Source organism: Sinohyriopsis cumingii, unplaced genomic scaffold (genome assembly GCF_028554795.1).
Source record: "Sinohyriopsis cumingii isolate HCF-2022 unplaced genomic scaffold, ASM2855479v2 utg000547l, whole genome shotgun sequence".
Classification (NCBI taxonomy): domain Eukaryota; kingdom Metazoa; phylum Mollusca; class Bivalvia; order Unionida; family Unionidae; genus Sinohyriopsis; species Sinohyriopsis cumingii.
Window position 1 is genome coordinate 151,345 of NW_028315907.1, and position 24,972 is coordinate 176,316.

The window sequence follows — 24,972 nt, forward strand, 5'->3', positions numbered from 1 at the left end:
CATTTATTTCTCTTTCTTTCTTTCTTTCTCTCACAAATATGCTGGATCGCTGTTACTCAAAGATATTTCACACGTTCGTTGTGAGATGGCTCTTTGAAAGTTGTTTGTTGTAGGGTTTAATGCCATTTTTCAGCACAAGATAGGCTATGCATGGCAGGCAATATAAATGGTGGAGGAAGAACCCGGGAGAAGAAAACTGAACGGAAAGAACTCCCGACCCATGATAACATACTGGCAAGCTTTCTCTGATAACCACATGGGCCAAATCCGAAACTCAAACACACGCAGACAGGTGAGATGGCCGCGATCCGTAATGGTGGGCTATTTAGACCACCCGGGGTACCCACCCCTTGAAAGAGCAGTGTAAGAAATAATAACATTATCGATTGGCACGTGCTAATCAGAGACATCCAGACTAATTTTGTCATAAGCTTGAGATTATTGGTTATTTTTAATTGAATTATCAGGGGTTAGCGCGAACGCAGACCCCCACACTAATAAATAACGACCCCGAGTCACCCACATTTGGGGTGATCGCAGGTTTCAGCCCAACCGAAGTGCAATGGAAAGGCCTCATCCTGGGGAAACCGCCTAGCTGATCACGGTACTCCCTGGTCCAGGTAAGTATGATTTCTTGACGTTTACTGACGTTTATCAACTGACATTTGTGTCTGGAGTAGGAAGTGTGCCTCTAAGTAATGAAAATAAATTAAAACGATTCAGGGCCATGGTACTGCTGATGTCTTAGTATTCCGAATAACTTTATAGCTTATGTTTCAACATTACAAAAGTAACTGAAATGTCTTCAAATAGTCCTTTATTTGCAATTTCAGTTTCTTTTACGGTGGATATATGCTATATAGGTTTGCTCGGACGGCAGGGGATAGTTTCGTATATTGGCCCCTGGCAAATTTCTTAACTTGAGGCAACGGTGCGTATTTTTCAGCTATTATGGTTTTTTAATTAAATATATGGATACATTTTTCAATTCCGCGTTTCGGGCTTGTCTTGTTCTTGAAACTGATATCAGCCATTGACCTCCCATAGTTACTTCACAGCAAGTTGACAGTGAAATAGCAATAGTCGTCTAGCAAGAAATATGGTCAATCACATCCAGCTGTTTAGTACACAATGCTTTCCCGAACTGTTACGTAGGGAAAGGGATTGTGTTTGCACTGGCAAGATCGCTTGGTGTCATACATGAAAAATGCAGGTATAAATTTGAGGTTGCAGTGCATCAACCTCTTTTGCTATGAACCACTGCAAATCGACTTGTCAGGTCAAAGGAATACTACTATTTGTTTCCTCTGTTTTATTAAATTTGAAATCTTTGTGCCACTGATTGGCCAGCTACGCTTCGCCGTACTCCGAGTCTAGAAGCTTTGGATTGTTGAAAGTGCTGCTGATACAGAAGTAACTGGTGATGCAGATGATCTCTACAATGAGACTTATGATGAAGCTGTCACTGCTTTTGATAAGGACAACAAGCTTGCTGTATTAACGAAGTTGTTCCTGTTATTTGAAGATATTGTTTCTCTCTCTCTCTCTCTCTCTCTCTCTCTCTCTCTCTCTCTCTCTCTCTCTCTACTGCAGAGAAGTTCTGTGAAAATAAAACTTGATTTTCGTCGAATCCAGTAAGCATGTTTCCATTTATTTCTCTTTCTTTCTTTCTTTCTCTCACAAATATGCTGGATCGCTGTTACTCAAAGATATTTCACACGTTCGTTGTGAGATGGCTCTTTGAAAGTTGTTTGTTGTAGGGTTTAATGCCATTTTTCAGCACAAGATAGGCTATGCATGGCAGGCAATATAAATGGTGGAGGAAGAACCCGGGAGAAGAAAACTGAACGGAAAGAACTCCCGACCCATGATAACATACTGGCAAGCTTTCTCTGATAACCACATGGGCCAAATCCGAAACTCAAACACACGCAGACAGGTGAGATGGCCGCGATCCGTAATGGTGGGCTATTTAGACCACCCGGGGTACCCACCCCTTGAAAGAGCAGTGTAAGAAATAATAACGTTATCGATTGGCACGTGCTAATCAGAGACATCCAGACTAATTTTGTCATAAGCTTGAGATTATTGGTTATTTTTAATTGAATTATCAGGGGTTAGCGCGAACGCAGACCCCCACACTAATAAATAACGACCCCGAGTCACCCACATTTGGGGTGATCGCAGGTTTCAGCCCAACCGAAGTGCAATGGAAAGGCCTCATCCTGGGGAAACCGCCTAGCTGATCACGGTACTCCCTGGTCCAGGTAAGTATGATTTCTTGACGTTTACTGACGTTTATCAACTGACATTTGTGTCTGGAGTAGGAAGTGTGCCTCTAAGTAATGAAAATAAATTAAAACGATTCAGGGCCATGGTACTGCTGATGTCTTAGTATTCCGAATAACTTTATAGCTTATGTTTCAACATTACAAAAGTAACTGAAATGTCTTCAAATAGTCCTTTATTTGCAATTTCAGTTTCTTTTACGGTGGATATATGCTATATAGGTTTGCTCGGACGGCAGGGGATAGTTTCGTATATTGGCCCCTGGCAAATTTCTTAACTTGAGGCAACGGTGCGTATTTTTCAGCTATTATGGTTTTTTAATTAAATATATGGATACATTTTTCAATTCCGCGTTTCGGGCTTGTCTTGTTCTTGAAACTGATATCAGCCATTGACCTCCCATAGTTACTTCACAGCAAGTTGACAGTGAAATAGCAATAGTCGTCTAGCAAGAAATATGGTCAATCACATCCAGCTGTTTAGTACACAATGCTTTCCCGAACTGTTACGTAGGGAAAGGGATTGTGTTTGCACTGGCAAGATCGCTTGGTGTCATAAATGAAAAATGCAGGTATAAATTTGAGGTTGCAGTGCATCAACCTCTTTTGCTATGAACCACTGCAAATCGACTTGTCAGGTCAAAGGAATACTACTATTTGTTTCCTCTGTTTTATTAAATTTGAAATCTTTGTGCCACTGATTGGCCAGCTACGCTTCGCCGTACTCCGAGTCTAGAAGCTTTGGATTGTTGAAAGTGCTGCTGATACAGAAGTAACTGGTGATGCAGATGATCTCTACAATGAGACTTATGATGAAGCTGTCACTGCTTTTGATAAGGACAACAAGCTTGCTGTATTAACGAAGTTGTTCCTGTTATTTGAAGATATTGTTTCTCTCTCTCTCTCTCTCTCTCTCTCTCTCTACTGCAGAGAAGTTCTGTGAAAATAAAACTTGATTTTCGTCGAATCCAGTAAGCATGTTTCCATTTATTTCTCTTTCTTTCTTTCTTTCTCTCACAAATATGCTGGATCGCTGTTACTCAAAGATATTTCACACGTTCGTTGTGAGATGGCTCTTTGAAAGTTGTTTGTTGTAGGGTTTAATGCCATTTTTCAGCACAAGATAGGCTATGCATGGCAGGCAATATAAATGGTGGAGGAAGAACCCGGGAGAAGAAAACTGAACGGAAAGAACTCCCGACCCATGATAACATACTGGCAAGCTTTCTCTGATAACCACATGGGCCAAATCCGAAACTCAAACACACGCAGACAGGTGAGATGGCCGCGATCCGTAATGGTGGGCTATTTAGACCACCCGGGCTACCCACCCCTTGAAAGAGCAGTGTAAGAAATAATAACATTATCGATTGGCACGTGCTAATCAGAGACATCCAGACTAATTTTGTCATAAGCTTGAGATTATTGGTTATTTTTAATTGAATTATCAGGGGTTAGCGCGAACGCAGACCCCCACACTAATAAATAACGACCCCGAGTCACCCACATTTGGGGTGATCGCAGGTTTCAGCCCAACCGAAGTGCAATGGAAAGGCCTCATCCTGGGGAAACCGCCTAGCTGATCACGGTACTCCCTGGTCCAGGTAAGTATGATTTCTTGACGTTTACTGACGTTTATCAACTGACATTTGTGTCTGGAGTAGGAAGTGTGCCTCTAAGTAATGAAAATAAATTAAAACGATTCAGGGCCATGGTACTGCTGATGTCTTAGTATTCCGAATAACTTTATAGCTTATGTTTCAACATTACAAAAGTAACTGAAATGTCTTCAAATAGTCCTTTATTTGCAATTTCAGTTTCTTTTACGGTGGATATATGCTATATAGGTTTGCTCGGACGGCAGGGGATAGTTTCGTATATTGGCCCCTGGCAAATTTCTTAACTTGAGGCAACGGTGCGTATTTTTCAGCTATTATGGTTTTTTAATTAAATATATGGATACATTTTTCAATTCCGCGTTTCGGGCTTGTCTTGTTCTTGAAACTGATATCAGCCATTGACCTCCCATAGTTACTTCACAGCAAGTTGACAGTGAAATAGCAATAGTCGTCTAGCAAGAAATATGGTCAATCACATCCAGCTGTTTAGTACACAATGCTTTCCCGAACTGTTACGTAGGGAAAGGGATTGTGTTTGCACTGGCAAGATCGCTTGGTGTTATAAATGAAAAATGCAGGTATAAATTTGAGGTTGCAGTGCATCAACCTCTTTTGCTATGAACCACTGCAAATCGACTTGTCAGGTCAAAGGAATACTACTATTTGTTTCCTCTGTTTTATTAAATTTGAAATCTTTGTGCCACTGATTGGCCAGCTACGCTTCGCCGTACTCCGAGTCTAGAAGCTTTGGATTGTTGAAAGTGCTGCTGATACAGAAGTAACTGGTGATGCAGATGATCTCTACAATGAGACTTATGATGAAGCTGTCACTGCTTTTGATAAGGACAACAAGCTTGCTGTATTAACGAAGTTGTTCCTGTTATTTGAAGATATTGTTTCTCTCTCTCTCTCTCTCTCTCTCTCTCTCTCTCTCTCTCTACTGCAGAGAAGTTCTGTGAAAATAAAACTTGATTTTCGTCGAATCCAGTAAGCATGTTTCCATTTATTTCTCTTTCTTTCTTTCTTTCTCTCACAAATATGCTGGATCGCTGTTACTCAAAGATATTTCACACGTTCGTTGTGAGATGGCTCTTTGAAAGTTGTTTGTTGTAGGGTTTAATGCCATTTTTCAGCACAAGATAGGCTATGCATGGCAGGCAATATAAATGGTGGAGGAAGAACCCGGGAGAAGAAAACTGAACGGAAAGAACTCCCGACCCATGATAACATACTGGCAAGCTTTCTCTGATAACCACATGGGCCAAATCCGAAACTCAAACACACGCAGACAGGTGAGATGGCCGCGATCCGTAATGGTGGGCTATTTAGACCACCCGGGGTACCCACCCCTTGAAAGAGCAGTGTAAGAAATAATAACATTATCGATTGGCACGTGCTAATCAGAGACATCCAGACTAATTTTGTCATAAGCTTGAGATTATTGGTTATTTTTAATTGAATTATCAGGGGTTAGCGCGAACGCAGACCCCCACACTAATAAATAACGACCCCGAGTCACCCACATTTGGGGTGATCGCAGGTTTCAGCCCAACCGAAGTGCAATGGAAAGGCCTCATCCTGGGGAAACCGCCTAGCTGATCACGGTACTCCCTGGTCCAGGTAAGTATGATTTCTTGACGTTTACTGACGTTTATCAACTGACATTTGTGTCTGGAGTAGGAAGTGTGCCTCTAAGTAATGAAAATAAATTAAAACGATTCAGGGCCATGGTACTGCTGATGTCTTAGTATTCCGAATAACTTTATAGCTTATGTTTCAACATTACAAAAGTAACTGAAATGTCTTCAAATAGTCCTTTATTTGCAATTTCAGTTTCTTTTACGGTGGATATATGCTATATAGGTTTGCTCGGACGGCAGGGGATAGTTTCGTATATTGGCCCCTGGCAAATTTCTTAACTTGAGGCAACGGTGCGTATTTTTCAGCTATTATGGTTTTTTAATTAAATATATGGATACATTTTTCAATTCCGCGTTTCGGGCTTGTCTTGTTCTTGAAACTGATATCAGCCATTGACCTCCCATAGTTACTTCACAGCAAGTTGACAGTGAAATAGCAATAGTCGTCTAGCAAGAAATATGGTCAATCACATCCAGCTGTTTAGTACACAATGCTTTCCCGAACTGTTACGTAGGGAAAGGGATTGTGTTTGCACTGGCAAGATCGCTTGGTGTCATAAATGAAAAATGCAGGTATAAATTTGAGGTTGCAGTGCATCAACCTCTTTTGCTATGAACCACTGCAAATCGACTTGTCAGGTCAAAGGAATACTACTATTTGTTTCCTCTGTTTTATTAAATTTGAAATCTTTGTGCCACTGATTGGCCAGCTACGCTTCGCCGTACTCCGAGTCTAGAAGCTTTGGATTGTTGAAAGTGCTGCTGATACAGAAGTAACTGGTGATGCAGATGATCTCTACAATGAGACTTATGATGAAGCTGTCACTGCTTTTGATAAGGACAACAAGCTTGCTGTATTAACGAAGTTGTTCCTGTTATTTGAAGATATTGTTTCTCTCTCTCTCTCTCTCTCTCTCTCTCTCTACTGCAGAGAAGTTCTGTGAAAATAAAACTTGATTTTCGTCGAATCCAGTAAGCATGTTTCCATTTATTTCTCTTTCTTTCTTTCTTTCTCTCACAAATATGCTGGATCGCTGTTACTCAAAGATATTTCACACGTTCGTTGTGAGATGGCTCTTTGAAAGTTGTTTGTTGTAGGGTTTAATGCCATTTTTCAGCACAAGATAGGCTATGCATGGCAGGCAATATAAATGGTGGAGGAAGAACCCGGGAGAAGAAAACTGAACGGAAAGAACTCCCGACCCATGATAACATACTGGCAAGCTTTCTCTGATAACCACATGGGCCAAATCCGAAACTCAAACACACGCAGACAGGTGAGATGGCCGCGATCCGTAATGGTGGGCTATTTAGACCACCCGGGGTACCCACCCCTTGAAAGAGCAGTGTAAGAAATAATAACATTATCGATTGGCACGTGCTAATCAGAGACATCCAGACTAATTTTGTCATAAGCTTGAGATTATTGGTTATTTTTAATTGAATTATCAGGGGTTAGCGCGAACGCAGACCCCCACACTAATAAATAACGACCCCGAGTCACCCACATTTGGGGTGATCGCAGGTTTCAGCCCAACCGAAGTGCAATGGAAAGGCCTCATCCTGGGGAAACCGCCTAGCTGATCACGGTACTCCCTGGTCCAGGTAAGTATGATTTCTTGACGTTTACTGACGTTTATCAACTGACATTTGTGTCTGGAGTAGGAAGTGTGCCTCTAAGTAATGAAAATAAATTAAAACGATTCAGGGCCATGGTACTGCTGATGTCTTAGTATTCCGAATAACTTTATAGCTTATGTTTCAACATTACAAAAGTAACTGAAATGTCTTCAAATAGTCCTTTATTTGCAATTTCAGTTTCTTTTACGGTGGATATATGCTATATAGGTTTGCTCGGACGGCAGGGGATAGTTTCGTATATTGGCCCCTGGCAAATTTCTTAACTTGAGGCAACGGTGCGTATTTTTCAGCTATTATGGTTTTTTAATTAAATATATGGATACATTTTTCAATTCCGCGTTTCGGGCTTGTCTTGTTCTTGAAACTGATATCAGCCATTGACCTCCCATAGTTACTTCACAGCAAGTTGACAGTGAAATAGCAATAGTCGTCTAGCAAGAAATATGGTCAATCACATCCAGCTGTTTAGTACACAATGCTTTCCCGAACTGTTACGTAGGGAAAGGGATTGTGTTTGCACTGGCAAGATCGCTTGGTGTTATAAATGAAAAATGCAGGTATAAATTTGAGGTTGCAGTGCATCAACCTCTTTTGCTATGAACCACTGCAAATCGACTTGTCAGGTCAAAGGAATACTACTATTTGTTTCCTCTGTTTTATTAAATTTGAAATCTTTGTGCCACTGATTGGCCAGCTACGCTTCGCCGTACTCCGAGTCTAGAAGCTTTGGATTGTTGAAAGTGCTGCTGATACAGAAGTAACTGGTGATGCAGATGATCTCTACAATGAGACTTATGATGAAGCTGTCACTGCTTTTGATAAGGACAACAAGCTTGCTGTATTAACGAAGTTGTTCCTGTTATTTGAAGATATTGTTCTCTCTCTCTCTCTCTCTCTCTCTCTCTCTCTCTCTCTCTCTCTCTCTACTGCAGAGAAGTTCTGTGAAAATAAAACTTGATTTTCGTCGAATCCAGTAAGCATGTTTCCATTTATTTCTCTTTCTTTCTTTCTTTCTCTCACAAATATGCTGGATCGCTGTTACTCAAAGATATTTCACACGTTCGTTGTGAGATGGCTCTTTGAAAGTTGTTTGTTGTAGGGTTTAATGCCATTTTTCAGCACAAGATAGGCTATGCATGGCAGGCAATATAAATGGTGGAGGAAGAACCCGGGAGAAGAAAACTGAACGGAAAGAACTCCCGACCCATGATAACATACTGGCAAGCTTTCTCTGATAACCACATGGGCCAAATCCGAAACTCAAACACACGCAGACAGGTGAGATGGCCGCGATCCGTAATGGTGGGCTATTTAGACCACCCGGGGTACCCACCCCTTGAAAGAGCAGTGTAAGAAATAATAACATTATCGATTGGCACGTGCTAATCAGAGACATCCAGACTAATTTTGTCATAAGCTTGAGATTATTGGTTATTTTTAATTGAATTATCAGGGGTTAGCGCGAACGCAGACCCCCACACTAATAAATAACGACCCCGAGTCACCCACATTTGGGGTGATCGCAGGTTTCAGCCCAACCGAAGTGCAATGGAAAGGCCTCATCCTGGGGAAACCGCCTAGCTGATCACGGTACTCCCTGGTCCAGGTAAGTATGATTTCTTGACGTTTACTGACGTTTATCAACTGACATTTGTGTCTGGAGTAGGAAGTGTGCCTCTAAGTAATGAAAATAAATTAAAACGATTCAGGGCCATGGTACTGCTGATGTCTTAGTATTCCGAATAACTTTATAGCTTATGTTTCAACATTACAAAAGTAACTGAAATGTCTTCAAATAGTCCTTTATTTGCAATTTCAGTTTCTTTTACGGTGGATATATGCTATATAGGTTTGCTCGGACGGCAGGGGATAGTTTCGTATATTGGCCCCTGGCAAATTTCTTAACTTGAGGCAACGGTGCGTATTTTTCAGCTATTATGGTTTTTTAATTAAATATATGGATACATTTTTCAATTCCGCGTTTCGGGCTTGTCTTGTTCTTGAAACTGATATCAGCCATTGACCTCCCATAGTTACTTCACAGCAAGTTGACAGTGAAATAGCAATAGTCGTCTAGCAAGAAATATGGTCAATCACATCCAGCTGTTTAGTACACAATGCTTTCCCGAACTGTTACGTAGGGAAAGGGATTGTGTTTGCACTGGCAAGATCGCTTGGTGTCATAAATGAAAAATGCAGGTATAAATTTGAGGTTGCAGTGCATCAACCTCTTTTGCTATGAACCACTGCAAATCGACTTGTCAGGTCAAAGGAATACTACTATTTGTTTCCTCTGTTTTATTAAATTTGAAATCTTTGTGCCACTGATTGGCCAGCTACGCTTCGCCGTACTCCGAGTCTAGAAGCTTTGGATTGTTGAAAGTGCTGCTGATACAGAAGTAACTGGTGATGCAGATGATCTCTACAATGAGACTTATGATGAAGCTGTCACTGCTTTTGATAAGGACAACAAGCTTGCTGTATTAACGAAGTTGTTCCTGTTATTTGAAGATATTGTTTCTCTCTCTCTCTCTCTCTCTCTCTCTCTCTCTACTGCAGAGAAGTTCTGTGAAAATAAAACTTGATTTTCGTCGAATCCAGTAAGCATGTTTCCATTTATTTCTCTTTCTTTCTTTCTTTCTCTCACAAATATGCTGGATCGCTGTTACTCAAAGATATTTCACACGTTCGTTGTGAGATGGCTCTTTGAAAGTTGTTTGTTGTAGGGTTTAATGCCATTTTTCAGCACAAGATAGGCTATGCATGGCAGGCAATATAAATGGTGGAGGAAGAACCCGGGAGAAGAAAACTGAACGGAAAGAACTCCCGACCCATGATAACATACTGGCAAGCTTTCTCTGATAACCACATGGGCCAAATCCGAAACTCAAACACACGCAGACAGGTGAGATGGCCGCGATCCGTAATGGTGGGCTATTTAGACCACCCGGGGTACCCACCCCTTGAAAGAGCAGTGTAAGAAATAATAACATTATCGATTGGCACGTGCTAATCAGAGACATCCAGACTAATTTTGTCATAAGCTTGAGATTATTGGTTATTTTTAATTGAATTATCAGGGGTTAGCGCGAACGCAGACCCCCACACTAATAAATAACGACCCCGAGTCACCCACATTTGGGGTGATCGCAGGTTTCAGCCCAACCGAAGTGCAATGGAAAGGCCTCATCCTGGGGAAACCGCCTAGCTGATCACGGTACTCCCTGGTCCAGGTAAGTATGATTTCTTGACGTTTACTGACGTTTATCAACTGACATTTGTGTCTGGAGTAGGAAGTGTGCCTCTAAGTAATGAAAATAAATTAAAACGATTCAGGGCCATGGTACTGCTGATGTCTTAGTATTCCGAATAACTTTATAGCTTATGTTTCAACATTACAAAAGTAACTGAAATGTCTTCAAATAGTCCTTTATTTGCAATTTCAGTTTCTTTTACGGTGGATATATGCTATATAGGTTTGCTCGGACGGCAGGGGATAGTTTCGTATATTGGCCCCTGGCAAATTTCTTAACTTGAGGCAACGGTGCGTATTTTTCAGCTATTATGGTTTTTTAATTAAATATATGGATACATTTTTCAATTCCGCGTTTCGGGCTTGTCTTGTTCTTGAAACTGATATCAGCCATTGACCTCCCATAGTTACTTCACAGCAAGTTGACAGTGAAATAGCAATAGTCGTCTAGCAAGAACTATGGTCAATCACATCCAGCTGTTTAGTACACAATGCTTTCCCGAACTGTTACGTAAGGAAAGGGATTGTGTTTGCACTGGCAAGATCGCTTGGTGTCATAAATGAAAAATGCAGGTATAAATTTGAGGTTGCAGTGCATCAACCTCTTTTGCTATGAACCACTGCAAATCGACTTGTCAGGTCAAAGGAATACTACTATTTGTTTCCTCTGTTTTATTAAATTTGAAATCTTTGTGCCACTGATTGGCCAGCTACGCTTCGCCGTACTCCGAGTCTAGAAGCTTTGGATTGTTGAAAGTGCTGCTGATACAGAAGTAACTGGTGATGCAGATGATCTCTACAATGAGACTTATGATGAAGCTGTCACTGCTTTTGATAAGGACAACAAGCTTGCTGTATTAACGAAGTTGTTCCTGTTATTTGAAGATATTGTTTCTCTCTCTCTCTCTCTCTCTCTCTCTCTCTACTGCAGAGAAGTTCTGTGAAAATAAAACTTGATTTTCGTCGAATCCAGTAAGCATGTTTCCATTTATTTCTCTTTCTTTCTTTCTTTCTCTCACAAATATGCTGGATCGCTGTTACTCAAAGATATTTCACACGTTCGTTGTGAGATGGCTCTTTGAAAGTTGTTTGTTGTAGGGTTTAATGCCATTTTTCAGCACAAGATAGGCTATGCATGGCAGGCAATATAAATGGTGGAGGAAGAACCCGGGAGAAGAAAACTGAACGGAAAGAACTCCCGACCCATGATAACATACTGGCAAGCTTTCTCTGATAACCACATGGGCCAAATCCGAAACTCAAACACACGCAGACAGGTGAGATGGCCGCGATCCGTAATGGTGGGCTATTTAGACCACCCGGGGTACCCACCCCTTGAAAGAGCAGTGTAAGAAATAATAACATTATCGATTGGCACGTGCTAATCAGAGACATCCAGACTAATTTTGTCATAAGCTTGAGATTATTGGTTATTTTTAATTGAATTATCAGGGGTTAGCGCGAACGCAGACCCCCACACTAATAAATAACGACCCCGAGTCACCCACATTTGGGGTGATCGCAGGTTTCAGCCCAACCGAAGTGCAATGGAAAGGCCTCATCCTGGGGAAACCGCCTAGCTGATCACGGTACTCCCTGGTCCAGGTAAGTATGATTTCTTGACGTTTACTGACGTTTATCAACTGACATTTGTGTCTGGAGTAGGAAGTGTGCCTCTAAGTAATGAAAATAAATTAAAACGATTCAGGGCCATGGTACTGCTGATGTCTTAGTATTCCGAATAACTTTATAGCTTATGTTTCAACATTACAAAAGTAACTGAAATGTCTTCAAATAGTCCTTTATTTGCAATTTCAGTTTCTTTTACGGTGGATATATGCTATATAGGTTTGCTCGGACGGCAGGGGATAGTTTCGTATATTGGCCCCTGGCAAATTTCTTAACTTGAGGCAACGGTGCGTATTTTTCAGCTATTATGGTTTTTTAATTAAATATATGGATACATTTTTCAATTCCGCGTTTCGGGCTTGTCTTGTTCTTGAAACTGATATCAGCCATTGACCTCCCATAGTTACTTCACAGCAAGTTGACAGTGAAATAGCAATAGTCGTCTAGCAAGAAATATGGTCAATCACATCCAGCTGTTTAGTACACAATGCTTTCCCGAACTGTTACGTAGGAAAGGGATTGTGTTTGCACTGGCAAGATCGCTTGGTGTCATAAATGAAAAATGCAGGTATAAATTTGAGGTTGCAGTGCATCAACCTCTTTTGCTATGAACCACTGCAAATCGACTTGTCAGGTCAAAGGAATACTACTATTTGTTTCCTCTGTTTTATTAAATTTGAAATCTTTGTGCCACTGATTGGCCAGCTACGCTTCGCCGTACTCCGAGTCTAGAAGCTTTGGATTGTTGAAAGTGCTGCTGATACAGAAGTAACTGGTGATGCAGATGATCTCTACAATGAGACTTATGATGAAGCTGTCACTGCTTTTGATAAGGACAACAAGCTTGCTGTATTAACGAAGTTGTTCCTGTTATTTGAAGATATTGTTTCTCTCTCTCTCTCTCTCTCTCTCTCTCTACTGCAGAGAAGTTCTGTGAAAATAAAACTTGATTTTCGTCGAATCCAGTAAGCATGTTTCCATTTATTTCTCTTTCTTTCTTTCTTTCTCTCACAAATATGCTGGATCGCTGTTACTCAAAGATATTTCACACGTTCGTTGTGAGATGGCTCTTTGAAAGTTGTTTGTTGTAGGGTTTAATGCCATTTTTCAGCACAAGATAGGCTATGCATGGCAGGCAATATAAATGGTGGAGGAAGAACCCGGGAGAAGAAAACTGAACGGAAAGAACTCCCGACCCATGATAACATACTGGCAAGCTTTCTCTGATAACCACATGGGCCAAATCCGAAACTCAAACACACGCAGACAGGTGAGATGGCCGCGATCCGTAATGGTGGGCTATTTAGACCACCCGGGGTACCCACCCCTTGAAAGAGCAGTGTAAGAAATAATAACATTATCGATTGGCACGTGCTAATCAGAGACATCCAGACTAATTTTGTCATAAGCTTGAGATTATTGGTTATTTTTAATTGAATTATCAGGGGTTAGCGCGAACGCAGACCCCCACACTAATAAATAACGACCCCGAGTCACCCACATTTGGGGTGATCGCAGGTTTCAGCCCAACCGAAGTGCAATGGAAAGGCCTCATCCTGGGGAAACCGCCTAGCTGATCACGGTACTCCCTGGTCCAGGTAAGTATGATTTCTTGACGTTTACTGACGTTTATCAACTGACATTTGTGTCTGGAGTAGGAAGTGTGCCTCTAAGTAATGAAAATAAATTAAAACGATTCAGGGCCATGGTACTGCTGATGTCTTAGTATTCCGAATAACTTTATAGCTTATGTTTCAACATTACAAAAGTAACTGAAATGTCTTCAAATAGTCCTTTATTTGCAATTTCAGTTTCTTTTACGGTGGATATATGCTATATAGGTTTGCTCGGACGGCAGGGGATAGTTTCGTATATTGGCCCCTGGCAAATTTCTTAACTTGAGGCAACGGTGCGTATTTTTCAGCTATTATGGTTTTTTAATTAAATATATGGATACATTTTTCAATTCCGCGTTTCGGGCTTGTCTTGTTCTTGAAACTGATATCAGCCATTGACCTCCCATAGTTACTTCACAGCAAGTTGACAGTGAAATAGCAATAGTCGTCTAGCAAGAACTATGGTCAATCACATCCAGCTGTTTAGTACACAATGCTTTCCCGAACTGTTACGTAAGGAAAGGGATTGTGTTTGCACTGGCAAGATCGCTTGGTGTCATAAATGAAAAATGCAGGTATAAATTTGAGGTTGCAGTGCATCAACCTCTTTTGCTATGAACCACTGCAAATTGACTTGTCAGGTCAAAGGAATACTACTATTTGTTTCCTCTGTTTTATTAAATTTGAAATCTTTGTGCCACTGATTGGCCAGCTACGCTTCGCCGTACTCCGAGTCTAGAAGCTTTGGATTGTTGAAAGTGCTGCTGATACAGAAGTAACTGGTGATGCAGATGATCTCTACAATGAGACTTATGATGAAGCTGTCACTGCTTTTGATAAGGACAACAAGCTTGCTGTATTAACGAAGTTGTTCCTGTTATTTGAAGATATTGTTTCTCTCTCTCTCTCTCTCTCTCTCTCTCTCTCTCTCTCTCTCTCTCTCTCTCTCTACTGCAGAGAAGTTCTGTGAAAATAAAACTTGATTTTCGTCGAATCCAGTAAGCATGTTTCCATTTATTTCTCTTTCTTTCTTTCTTTCTCTCACAAATATGCTGGATCGCTGTTACTCAAAGATATTTCACACGTTCGTTGTGAGATGGCTCTTTGAAAGTTGTTTGTTGTAGGGTTTAATGCCATTTTTCAGCACAAGATAGGCTATGCATGGCAGGCAATATAAATGGTGGAGGAAGAACCCGGGAGAAGAAAACTGAACGGAAAGAACTCCCGACCCATGATAACATACTGGCAAGCTTTCTCTGATAACCACATGGGCCAAATCCGAAACTCAAACACACGCAGACAGGTGAGATGGCCGCGATCCGTAATGGTGGGCTATTTAGACCACCCGGGGTACCCACCCCTTGAAAGAGCAGTGTAAGAAATAATAACATTATCGATTGGCACGTGCTAATCAGAGACATCCAGACTAATTTTGTCATAAGCTTGAGATTATTGGTTATTTTTAATTGAATTATCAGGGGTTAGCGCGAACGCAGACCCCCACACTAATAAATAACGACCCCGAGTCACCCACATTTGGGGTGATCGCAGGTTTCAGCCCAACCGAAGTGCAATGGAAAGGCCTCATCCTGGGGAAACCGCCTAGCTGATCACGGTACTCCCTGGTCCAGGTAAGTATGATTTCTTGACGTTTACTGACGTTTATCAACTGACATTTGTGTCTGGAGTAGGAAGTGTGCCTCTAAGTAATGAAAATAAATTAAAACGATTCAGGGCCATGGTACTGCTGATGTCTTAGTATTCCGAATAACTTTATAGCTTATGTTTCAACATTACAAAAGTAACTGAAATGTCTTCAAATAGTCCTTTATTTGCAATTTCAGTTTCTTTTACGGTGGATATATGCTATATAGGTTTGCTCGGACGGCAGGGGATAGTTTCGTATATTGGCCCCTGGCAAATTTCTTAACTTGAGGCAACGGTGCGTATTTTTCAGCTATTATGGTTTTTTAATTAAATATATGGATACATTTTTCAATTCCGCGTTTCGGGCTTGTCTTGTTCTTGAAACTGATATCAGCCATTGACCTCCCATAGTTACTTCACAGCAAGTTGACAGTGAAATAGCAATAGTCGTCTAGCAAGAAATATGGTCAATCACATCCAGCTGTTTAGTACACAATGCTTTCCCGAACTGTTACGTAGGAAAGGGATTGTGTTTGCACTGGCAAGATCGCTTGGTGTCATAAATGAAAAATGCAGGTATAAATTTGAGGTTGCAGTGCATCAACCTCTTTTGCTATGAACCACTGCAAATCGACTTGTCAGGTCAAAGGAATACTACTATTTGTTTCCTCTGTTTTATTAAATTTGAAATCTTTGTGCCACTGATTGGCCAGCTACGCTTCGCCGTACTCCGAGTCTAGAAGCTTTGGATTGTTGAAAGTGCTGCTGATACAGAAGTAACTGGTGATGCAGATGATCTCTACAATGAGACTTATGATGAAGCTGTCACTGCTTTTGATAAGGACAACAAGCTTGCTGTATTAACGAAGTTGTTCCTGTTATTTGAAGATATTGTTTCTCTCTCTCTCTCTCTCTCTCTCTCTACTGCAGAGAAGTTCTGTGAAAATAAAACTTGATTTTCGTCGAATCCAGTAAGCATGTTTCCATTTATTTCTCTTTCTTTCTTTCTTTCTCTCACAAATATGCTGGATCGCTGTTACTCAAAGATATTTCACACGTTCGTTGTGAGATGGCTCTTTGAAAGTTGTTTGTTGTAGGGTTTAATGCCATTTTTCAGCACAAGATAGGCTATGCATGGCAGGCAATATAAATGGTGGAGGAAGAACCCGGGAGAAGAAAACTGAACGGAAAGAACTCCCGACCCATGATAACATACTGGCAAGCTTTCTCTGATAACCACATGGGCCAAATCCGAAACTCAAACACACGCAGACAGGTGAGATGGCCGCGATCCGTAATGGTGGGCTATTTAGACCACCCGGGGTACCCACCCCTTGAAAGAGCAGTGTAAGAAATAATAACATTATCGATTGGCACGTGCTAATCAGAGACATCCAGACTAATTTTGTCATAAGCTTGAGATTATTGGTTATTTTTAATTGAATTATCAGGGGTTAGCGCGAACGCAGACCCCCACACTAATAAATAACGACCCCGAGTCACCCACATTTGGGGTGATCGCAGGTTTCAGCCCAACCGAAGTGCAATGGAAAGGCCTCATCCTGGGGAAACCGCCTAGCTGATCACGGTACTCCCTGGTCCAGGTAAGTATGATTTCTTGACGTTTACTGACGTTTATCAACTGACATTTGTGTCTGGAGTAGGAAGTGTGCCTCTAAGTAATGAAAATAAATTAAAACGATTCAGGGCCATGGTACTGCTGATGTCTTAGTATTCCGAATAACTTTATAGCTTATGTTTCAACATTACAAAAGTAACTGAAATGTCTTCAAATAGTCCTTTATTTGCAATTTCAGTTTCTTTTACGGTGGATATATGCTATATAGGTTTGCTCGGACGGCAGGGGATAGTTTCGTATATTGGCCCCTGGCAAATTTCTTAACTTGAGGCAACGGTGCGTATTTTTCAGCTATTATGGTTTTTTAATTAAATATATGGATACATTTTTCAATTCCGCGTTTCGGGCTTGTCTTGTTCTTGAAACTGATATCAGCCATTGACCTCCCATAGTTACTTCACAGCAAGTTGACAGTGAAATAGCAATAGTCGTCTAGCAAGAACTATGGTCAATCACATCCAGCTGTTTAGTACACAATGCTTTCCCGAACTGTTACGTAAGGAAAGGGATTGTGTTTGCACTGGCAAGATCGCTTGGTGTCATAAATGAAAAATGCAGGTATAAATTTGAGGTTGCAGTGCATCAACCTCTTTTGCTATGAACCACTGCAAATTGACTTGTCAGGTCAAAGGAATACTACTATTTGTTTCCTCTGTTTTATTAAATTTGAAATCTTTGTGCCACTGATTGGCCAGCTACGCTTCGCCGTACTCCGAGTCTAGAAGCTTTGGATTGTTGAAAGTGCTGCTGATACAGAAGTAACTGGTGATGCAGATGATCTCTACAATGAGACTTATGATGAAGCTGTCACTGCTTTTGATAAGGACAACAAGCTTGCTGTATTAACGAAGTTGTTCCTGTTATTTGAAGATATTGTTTCTCTCTCTCTCTCTCTCTCTCTCTCTCTCTCTCTCTCTCTCTCTCTCTCTCTCTCTCTCTCTCTCTCTCTACTGCAGAGAAGTTCTGTGAAAATAAAACTTGATTTTCGTCGAATCCAGTAAGCATGTTTCCATTTATTTCTCTTTCTTTCTTTCTTTCTCTCACAAATATGCTGGATCGCTGTTACTCAAAGATATTTCACACGTTCGTTGTGAGATGGCTCTTTGAAAGTTGTTTGTTGTAGGGTTTAATGCCATTTTTCAGCACAAGATAGGCTATGCATGGCAGGCAATATAAATGGTGGAGGAAGAACCCGGGAGAAGAAAACTGAACGGAAAGAACTCCCGACCCATGATAACATACTGGCAAGCTTTCTCTGATAACCACATGGGCCAAATCCGAAACTCAAACACACGCAGACAGGTGAGATGGCCGCGATCCGTAATGGTGGGCTATTTAGACCACCCGGGGTACCCACCCCTTGAAAGAGCAGTGTAAGAAATAATAACATTATCGATTGGCACGTGCTAATCAGAGACATCCAGACTAATTTTGTCATAAGCTTGAGATTATTGGTTATTTTTAATTGAATTATCAGGGGTTAGCGCGAACGCAGACCCCCACACTAATAAATAACGACCCCGAGTCACCCACATTTGGGGTGATCGCAGGTTTCAGCCCAACCGAAGTGCAATGGAAAGGCCTCATCCTGGGGAAACCGCCTAGCTGATCACGGTACTCCCTGGTCCAGGTAAGTATGATTTCTTGACGTTTACTGACGTTTATCAACTGACATTTGTGTCTGGAGTAGGAAGTGTGCCTCTAAGTAATGAAAATAAATTAAAACGATTCAGGGCCATGGTACTGCTGATGTCTTAGTATTCCGAATAACTTTATAGCTTATGTTTCAACATTACAAAAGTAACTGAAATGTCTTCAAATAGTCCTTTATTTGCAATTTCAGTTTCTTTTACGGTGGATATATGCTATATAGGTTTGCTCGGACGGCAGGGGATAGTTTCGTATATTGGCCCCTGGCAAATTTCTTAACTTGAGGCAACGGTGCGTATTTTTCAGCTATTATGGTTTTTTAATTAAATATATGGATACATTTTTCAATTCCGCGTTTCGGGCTTGTCTTGTTCTTGAAACTGATATCAGCCATTGACCTCCCATAGTTACTTCACAGCAAGTTGACAGTGAAATAGCAATAGTCGTCTAGCAAGAAATATGGTCAATCACATCCAGCTGTTTAGTACACAATGCTTTCCCGAACTGTTACGTAGGGAAAGGGATTGTGTTTGCACTGGCAAGATCGCTTGGTGTCATAAATGAAAAATGCAGGTATAAATTTGAGGTTGCAGTGCATCAACCTCTTTTGCTATGAACCACTGCAAATCGACTTGTCAGGTCAAAGGAATACTACTATTTGTTTCCTCTGTTTTATTAAATTTGAAATCTTTGTGCCACTGATTGGCCAGCTACGCTTCGCCGTACTCCGAGTCTAGAAGCTTTGGATTGTTGAAAGTGCTGCTGATACAGAAGTAACTGGTGATGCAGATGATCTCTACAATGAGACTTATGATGAAGCTGTCACTGCTTTTGATAAGGACAACAAGCTTGCTGTATTAACGAAGTTGTTCCTGTTATTTGAAGATATTGTTTCTCTCTCTCTCTCTCTCTCTCTCTACTGCAGAGAAGTTCTGTGAAAATAAAACTTGATTTTCGTCGAATCCAGTAAGCATGTTTCCATTTATTTCTCTTTCTTTCTTTCTTTCTCTCACAAATATGCTGGATCGCTGTTACTCAAAGATATTTCACACGTTCGTTGTGAGATGGCTCTTTGAAAGTTGTTTGTTGTAGGGTTTAATGCCATTTTTCAGCACAAGATAGGCTATGCATGGCAGGCAATATAAATGGTGGAGGAAGAACCCGGGAGAAGAAAACTGAACGGAAAGAACTCCCGACCCATGATAACATACTGGCAAGCTTTCTCTGATAACCACATGGGCCAAATCCGAAACTCAAACACACGCAGACAGGTGAGATGGCCGCGATCCGTAATGGTGGGCTATTTAGACCACCCGGGGTACCCACCCCTTGAAAGAGCAGTGTAAGAAATAATAACATTATCGATTGGCACGTGCTAATCAGAGACATCCAGACTAATTTTGTCATAAGCTTGAGATTATTGGTTATTTTTAATTGAATTATCAGGGGTTAGCGCGAACGCAGACCCCCACACTAATAAATAACGACCCCGAGTCACCCACAGTTGGGGTGATCGCAGGTTTCAGCCCAACCGAAGTGCAATGGAAAGGCCTCATCCTGGGGAAACCGCCTAGCTGATCACGGTACTCCCTGGTCCAGGTAAGTATGATTTCTTGACGTTTACTGACGTTTATCAACTGACATTTGTGTCTGGAGTAGGAAGTGTGCCTCTAAGTAATGAAAATAAATTAAAACGATTCAGGGCCATGGTACTGCTGATGTCTTAGTATTCCGAATAACTTTATAGCTTATGTTTCAACATTACAAAAGTAACTGAAATGTCTTCAAATAGTCCTTTATTTGCAATTTCAGTTTCTTTTACGGTGGATATATGCTATATAGGTTTGCTCGGACGGCAGGGGATAGTTTCGTATATTGGCCCCTGGCAAATTTCTTAACTTGAGGCAACGGTGCGTATTTTTCAGCTATTATGGTTTTTTAATTAAATATATGGATACATTTTTCAATTCCGCGTTTCGGGCTTGTCTTGTTCTTGAAACTGATATCAGCCATTGACCTCCCATAGTTACTTCACAGCAAGTTGACAGTGAAATAGCAATAGTCGTCTAGCAAGAAATATGGTCAATCACATCCAGCTGTTTAGTACACAATGCTTTCCCGAACTGTTACGTAGGGAAAGGGATTGTGTTTGCACTGGCAAGATCGCTTGGTGTCATAAATGAAAAATGCAGGTATAAATTTGAGGTTGCAGTGCATCAACCTCTTTTGCTATGAACCACTGCAAATTGACTTGTCAGGTCAAAGGAATACTACTATTTGTTTCCTCTGTTTTATTAAATTTGAAATCTTTGTGCCACTGATTGGCCAGCTACGCTTCGCCGTACTCCGAGTCTAGAAGCTTTGGATTGTTGAAAGTGCTGCTGATACAGAAGTAACTGGTGATGCAGATGATCTCTACAATGAGACTTATGATGAAGCTGTCACTGCTTTTGATAAGGACAACAAGCTTGCTGTATTAACGAAGTTGTTCCTGTTATTTGAAGATATTGTTTCTCTCTCTCTCTCTCTCTCTCTCTCTCTCTCTCTCTCTCTCTCTCTCTCTCTCTCTACTGCAGAGAAGTTCTGTGAAAATAAAACTTGATTTTCGTCGAATCCAGTAAGCATGTTTCCATTTATTTCTCTTTCTTTCTTTCTTTCTCTCACAAATATGCTGGATCGCTGTTACTCAAAGATATTTCACACGTTCGTTGTGAGATGGCTCTTTGAAAGTTGTTTGTTGTAGGGTTTAATGCCATTTTTCAGCACAAGATAGGCTATGCATGGCAGGCAATATAAATGGTGGAGGAAGAACCCGGGAGAAGAAAACTGAACGGAAAGAACTCCCGACCCATGATAACATACTGGCAAGCTTTCTCTGATAACCACATGGGCCAAATCCGAAACTCAAACACACGCAGACAGGTGAGATGGCCGCGATCCGTAATGGTGGGCTATTTAGACCACCCGGGGTACCCACCCCTTGAAAGAGCAGTGTAAGAAATAATAACATTATCGATTGGCACGTGCTAATCAGAGACATCCAGACTAATTTTGTCATAAGCTTGAGATTATTGGTTATTTTTAATTGAATTATCAGGGGTTAGCGCGAACGCAGACCCCCACACTAATAAATAACGACCCCGAGTCACCCACATTTGGGGTGATCGCAGGTTTCAGCCCAACCGAAGTGCAATGGAAAGGCCTCATCCTGGGGAAACCGCCTAGCTGATCACGGTACTCCCTGGTCCAGGTAAGTATGATTTCTTGACGTTTACTGACGTTTATCAACTGACATTTGTGTCTGGAGTAGGAAGTGTGCCTCTAAGTAATGAAAATAAATTAAAACGATTCAGGGCCATGGTACTGCTGATGTCTTAGTATTCCGAATAACTTTATAGCTTATGTTTCAACATTACAAAAGTAACTGAAATGTCTTCAAATAGTCCTTTATTTGCAATTTCAGTTTCTTTTACGGTGGATATATGCTATATAGGTTTGCTCGGACGGCAGGGGATAGTTTCGTATATTGGCCCCTGGCAAATTTCTTAACTTGAGGCAACGGTGCGTATTTTTCAGCTATTATGGTTTTTTAATTAAATATATGGATACATTTTTCAATTCCGCGTTTCGGGCTTGTCTTGTTCTTGAAACTGATATCAGCCATTGACCTCCCATAGTTACTTCACAGCAAGTTGACAGTGAAATAGCAATAGTCGTCTAGCAAGAAATATGGTCAATCACATCCAGCTGTTTAGTACACAATGCTTTCCCGAACTGTTACGTAGGGAAAGGGATTGTGTTTGCACTGGCAAGATCGCTTGGTGTCATAAATGAAAAATGCAGGTATAAATTTGAGGTTGCAGTGCATCAACCTCTTTTGCTATGAACCACTGCAAATCGACTTGTCAGGTCAAAGGAATACTACTATTTGTTTCCTCTGTTTTATTAAATTTGAAATCTTTGTGCCACTGATTGGCCAGCTACGCTTCGCCGTACTCCGAGTCTAGAAGCTTTGGATTGTTGAAAGTGCTGCTGATACAGAAGTAACTGGTGATGCAGATGATCTCTACAATGAGACTTATGATGAAGCTGTCACTGCTTTTGATAAGGACAACAAGCTTGCTGTATTAACGAAGTTGTTCCTGTTATTTGAAGATATTGTTTCTCTCTCTCTCTCTCTCTCTCTCTACTGCAGAGAAGTTCTGTGAAAATAAAACTTGATTTTCGTCGAATCCAGTAAGCATGTTTCCATTTATTTCTCTTTCTTTCTTTCTTTCTCTCACAAATATGCTGGATCGCTGTTACTCAAAGATATTTCACACGTTCGTTGTGAGATGGCTCTTTGAAAGTTGTTTGTTGTAGGGTTTAATGCCATTTTTCAGCACAAGATAGGCTATGCATGGCAGGCAATATAAATGGTGGAGGAAGAACCCGGGAGAAGAAAACTGAACGGAAAGAACTCCCGACCCATGATAACATACTGGCAAGCTTTCTCTGATAACCACATGGGCCAAATCCGAAACTCAAACACACGCAGACAGGTGAGATGGCCGCGATCCGTAATGGTGGGCTATTTAGACCACCCGGGGTACCCACCCCTTGAAAGAGCAGTGTAAGAAATAATAACATTATCGATTGGCACGTGCTAATCAGAGACATCCAGACTAATTTTGTCATAAGCTTGAGATTATTGGTTATTTTTAATTGAATTATCAGGGGTTAGCGCGAACGCAGACCCCCACACTAATAAATAACGACCCCGAGTCACCCACAGTTGGGGTGATCGCAGGTTTCAGCCCAACCGAAGTGCAATGGAAAGGCCTCATCCTGGGGAAACCGCCTAGCTGATCACGGTACTCCCTGGTCCAGGTAAGTATGATTTCTTGACGTTTACTGACGTTTATCAACTGACATTTGTGTCTGGAGTAGGAAGTGTGCCTCTAAGTAATGAAAATAAATTAAAACGATTCAGGGCCATGGTACTGCTGATGTCTTAGTATTCCGAATAACTTTATAGCTTATGTTTCAACATTACAAAAGTAACTGAAATGTCTTCAAATAGTCCTTTATTTGCAATTTCAGTTTCTTTTACGGTGGATATATGCTATATAGGTTTGCTCGGACGGCAGGGGATAGTTTCGTATATTGGCCCCTGGCAAATTTCTTAACTTGAGGCAACGGTGCGTATTTTTCAGCTATTATGGTTTTTTAATTAAATATATGGATACATTTTTCAATTCCGCGTTTCGGGCTTGTCTTGTTCTTGAAACTGATATCAGCCATTGACCTCCCATAGTTACTTCACAGCAAGTTGACAGTGAAATAGCAATAGTCGTCTAGCAAGAAATATGGTCAATCACATCCAGCTGTTTAGTACACAATGCTTTCCCGAACTGTTACGTAGGGAAAGGGATTGTGTTTGCACTGGCAAGATCGCTTGGTGTCATAAATGAAAAATGCAGGTATAAATTTGAGGTTGCAGTGCATCAACCTCTTTTGCTATGAACCACTGCAAATCGACTTGTCAGGTCAAAGGAATACTACTATTTGTTTCCTCTGTTTTATTAAATTTGAAATCTTTGTGCCACTGATTGGCCAGCTACGCTTCACCGTACTCCGAGTCTAGAAGCTTTGGATTGTTGAAAGTGCTGCTGATACAGAAGTAACTGGTGATGCAGATGATCTCTACAATGAGACTTATGATGAAGCTGTCACTGCTTTTGATAAGGACAACAAGCTTGCTGTATTAACGAAGTTGTTTCTGTTAATTGAAGATATTATTTCTCTCTCTCTCTCTCTCTCTCTCTCTCTCTCTCTCTCTCTCTCTCTCTCTCTCTACTGCAGAGAAGTTCTGTGAAAATAAAACTTGATTTTCGTCGAATCCAGTAAGCATGTTTCCATTTATTTCTCTTTCTTTCTTTCTTTCTCTCACAAATATGCTGGATCGCTGTTACTCAAAGATATTTCACACGTTCGTTGTGAGATGGCTCTTTGAAAGTTGTTTGTTGTAGGGTTTAATGCCATTTTTCAGCACAAGATAGGCTATGCATGGCAGGCAATACAAATGGTGGAGGAAGAACCCGGGAGAAGAAAACTGAACGGAAAGAACTCCCGACCCATGATAACATACTGGCAAGCTTTCTCTGATAACCACATGGGCCAAATCCGAAACTCAAACACACGCAGACAGGTGAGATGGCCGCGATCCGTAATGGTGGGCTATTTAGACCACCCGGGGTACCCACCCCTTGAAAGAGCAGTGTAAGAAATAATAACATTATCGATTGGCACGTGCTAATCAGAGACATCCAGACTAATTTTGTCATAAGCTTGAGATTATTGGTTATTTT

At 41.0% G+C, this 24,972-nt stretch overlaps 15 non-coding genes across 15 annotated transcripts; all 15 read right to left on the bottom strand.

Annotated features, from left to right (window-relative positions):
- Positions 1–464: 464 nt before the first annotated feature.
- On the bottom strand, positions 465–628 carry LOC149773910 (U1 spliceosomal RNA). Its single transcript, XR_016417136.1, has one exon. It is a non-coding gene; the product is annotated as a U1 spliceosomal RNA (small nuclear RNA).
- A 1,483-nt stretch (positions 629–2,111) lies between these two features.
- LOC149773911 (U1 spliceosomal RNA) lies at positions 2,112–2,275 on the bottom strand. Its single transcript, XR_016417137.1, has one exon. It is a non-coding gene; the product is annotated as a U1 spliceosomal RNA (small nuclear RNA).
- Positions 2,276–3,736: 1,461 nt separating this feature from the next.
- Positions 3,737–3,900, bottom strand: LOC149773912 (U1 spliceosomal RNA). The gene has a single exon (XR_016417138.1). It is a non-coding gene; the product is annotated as a U1 spliceosomal RNA (small nuclear RNA).
- Positions 3,901–5,371: 1,471 nt separating this feature from the next.
- LOC149773913 (U1 spliceosomal RNA) lies at positions 5,372–5,535 on the bottom strand. Its single transcript, XR_016417139.1, has one exon. It is a non-coding gene; the product is annotated as a U1 spliceosomal RNA (small nuclear RNA).
- A 1,461-nt stretch (positions 5,536–6,996) lies between these two features.
- On the bottom strand, positions 6,997–7,160 carry LOC149773914 (U1 spliceosomal RNA). Its single transcript, XR_016417141.1, has one exon. It is a non-coding gene; the product is annotated as a U1 spliceosomal RNA (small nuclear RNA).
- A 1,478-nt stretch (positions 7,161–8,638) lies between these two features.
- Positions 8,639–8,802, bottom strand: LOC149773915 (U1 spliceosomal RNA). Its single transcript, XR_016417143.1, has one exon. It is a non-coding gene; the product is annotated as a U1 spliceosomal RNA (small nuclear RNA).
- Positions 8,803–10,265: 1,463 nt separating this feature from the next.
- On the bottom strand, positions 10,266–10,429 carry LOC149773916 (U1 spliceosomal RNA). The gene has a single exon (XR_016417144.1). It is a non-coding gene; the product is annotated as a U1 spliceosomal RNA (small nuclear RNA).
- A 1,461-nt stretch (positions 10,430–11,890) lies between these two features.
- LOC149773917 (U1 spliceosomal RNA) lies at positions 11,891–12,054 on the bottom strand. The gene has a single exon (XR_016417145.1). It is a non-coding gene; the product is annotated as a U1 spliceosomal RNA (small nuclear RNA).
- Positions 12,055–13,512: 1,458 nt separating this feature from the next.
- LOC149773918 (U1 spliceosomal RNA) lies at positions 13,513–13,676 on the bottom strand. Its single transcript, XR_016417146.1, has one exon. It is a non-coding gene; the product is annotated as a U1 spliceosomal RNA (small nuclear RNA).
- A 1,485-nt stretch (positions 13,677–15,161) lies between these two features.
- On the bottom strand, positions 15,162–15,325 carry LOC149773919 (U1 spliceosomal RNA). The gene has a single exon (XR_016417147.1). It is a non-coding gene; the product is annotated as a U1 spliceosomal RNA (small nuclear RNA).
- A 1,456-nt stretch (positions 15,326–16,781) lies between these two features.
- Positions 16,782–16,945, bottom strand: LOC149773920 (U1 spliceosomal RNA). The gene has a single exon (XR_016417148.1). It is a non-coding gene; the product is annotated as a U1 spliceosomal RNA (small nuclear RNA).
- A 1,501-nt stretch (positions 16,946–18,446) lies between these two features.
- On the bottom strand, positions 18,447–18,610 carry LOC149773921 (U1 spliceosomal RNA). Its single transcript, XR_016417149.1, has one exon. It is a non-coding gene; the product is annotated as a U1 spliceosomal RNA (small nuclear RNA).
- Positions 18,611–20,065: 1,455 nt separating this feature from the next.
- Positions 20,066–20,229, bottom strand: LOC149773922 (U1 spliceosomal RNA). Its single transcript, XR_016417198.1, has one exon. It is a non-coding gene; the product is annotated as a U1 spliceosomal RNA (small nuclear RNA).
- A 1,487-nt stretch (positions 20,230–21,716) lies between these two features.
- On the bottom strand, positions 21,717–21,880 carry LOC149773923 (U1 spliceosomal RNA). Its single transcript, XR_016417150.1, has one exon. It is a non-coding gene; the product is annotated as a U1 spliceosomal RNA (small nuclear RNA).
- Positions 21,881–23,335: 1,455 nt separating this feature from the next.
- Positions 23,336–23,499, bottom strand: LOC149773924 (U1 spliceosomal RNA). The gene has a single exon (XR_016417199.1). It is a non-coding gene; the product is annotated as a U1 spliceosomal RNA (small nuclear RNA).
- Between the last annotated feature and the right edge of the window lie 1,473 nt (positions 23,500–24,972).